Here is a 2,076-nt window from a genome sequence, read left to right as displayed (position 1 = left end):
ATATATATATAGGAGCTCTGGTAGCGTAGTCCCTAAGGCACTTGACTGCTAACCAGAAGGCTGGCGGTTCAAACCCACCAGCCACTCCTCAGAAAGAAGATGGAGCAATCTGCTTCAGTAGTGATACCGCCTTGGAAACCCAAGGAGGGGTCACTATGAGTCAGGTCTGATTCAATGGCACATAACAACACAACAACAACATTGTATGTGGTTTTATTTTCTTTTATTTCCCTTTCAGAGTTTTCTCTATTGGTGTAGAGAAATCTGATTTTTGTATGTTGTTCTTATAGCCTACCAGTTTGCTGAATCTTTCAATTAGTTCCAGTAGTTTCTTGCTGAGTCTCTGGGATTTTCTATACATGGGACCATATCATCATCAAATAGTGATTATTTTACTTCTTAATTGCCAATATGGATACCTTTTATTGCTATTTCATGCTTTACTCTATTCCTCTGGCTAGAATTTCTCATACAATATTGAATAGGAGTGGTAAGAGAGGACATCCTTGTCTGGCTACCATTTTCAATCTTTTTCCATTAAGAATAGTGTTGGCCATTGGTTTTGTGTATGTTCTTTTTATTATTTTGATGAATCTCCCTTCTATTCCTATTTTGATAGTATTTTTATCAAGAATGAGTATTTATGTTTATTTCATTTTCTATTTCTTCTACTACCCAACAGTTTTAAAACAATGTCATTCAATTTCTATGTATTTGATCCCCCCATCCTCAATCTTCCTATTATTACTTCTAATTTTATAGTTTTTGATGCAGGAAGATGCTTTGTATCATTTTGATGTTTTCAAATTTATTGAGGCTTGTTTCGTGGCCTAACATCCAGTCTATTCTGGAGAATGATTCATATGCACTAGAAATGAATGTGTATTGCATTTTTGTTGGGTGGGGTGTTCTATATGTCTATGAGGTCAACTTGGTTAACTGCATTGTTTAGATCTTCTGAATCCTTCCTGAGTTTCTTTCTGGTTGTTCTGCCATTCATTGAAATTGATGTGTTAAAGTCTCCTACAATTATTGTGGAGTTGTCTATTTTTCTTTGCAATTCTGTTACTGTTTGCTTTATTTTTTTAGGGATATTTCATTGGGTGCATAGATATTTATTATGGTTATGTTCTTTTGTTGGATTGACCCTTTAATCATTATTCCTTCCTTGGAATATCAAACAATGACAACCAAAAAAGAGCAGGAGTGGTAATATTAACTTCTGATAAAATAGACTTCAAGGAAAAAAAAAAAAAAACAGGATATTGCCATTCTTGCCTTTTTGTACTTGCCATTTGCCTAATAGATATTTTTCCAACCTTTGGTTTTTAATTTATTTTTACCTTTGTGTCTAAGGTGAATCTCTTGTAGGTCACATATGGATGGGTCTTGATTTCTTAACCATTCTGTCATTTTCTTTCTCTTGACTGGTGCATTTAATTCATTCACAATCAGAATAATTACCAATAGGTGTGCATTTACTGCTGTCATTTTTTTGTGCTTTTTATTGTGTTGTTAATAATGTTGTTGCTCCATGTATTTGTGCTAAGTTCATTTTGTTAGCAGATTTTTTTTTTTCCATTTTGTTCATTGCTGTTGATTTTATGTTTACTACCATGGTGACATGTTGATGTGAGTTTTGAGGCTGAGCTACTGGTGTTTCAAACCCAGCGGGATGCACATGGTGCACAGGTATCAGCCCAGCTTACAGATTGAGACACACTAGGAAGAAGGAAGAGTCCATCCACTTCTCAAAGAATTGGCCAGGGAAAACCTTATGAATAGCAAAGAAACACTGTTTGATACATTATCACACAACTTTATGAATAGTCCAGTTAGGTCAGAAGGCTCTCAAAATGGGACTGGGAAAGAGCTGCATCATCTGAGTAAACCCAGCCTTGCTCCTATGGATAAGGTAAAGCTTTCAAGACCTCCATTTGCTGATGTGGCACCATTCAAATTGAAGAGAAACAGCTGCAGACATCCATTAATCATCGGAATAAGGAATGTAAGAAGTATGAATCTAGGAAATTGGAAGTTGTCAAAAATGAAATGGAACGCATAAAGATTGATATC

This window comes from Orycteropus afer, unplaced genomic scaffold (genome assembly GCF_000298275.1).
Source record: "Orycteropus afer afer isolate SDZICR_OR568_19922 unplaced genomic scaffold, OryAfe1.0 scaffold00270, whole genome shotgun sequence".
Lineage (NCBI taxonomy): Eukaryota > Metazoa > Chordata > Mammalia > Tubulidentata > Orycteropodidae > Orycteropus > Orycteropus afer.
This window is presented reverse-complemented; position numbering follows the sequence as displayed.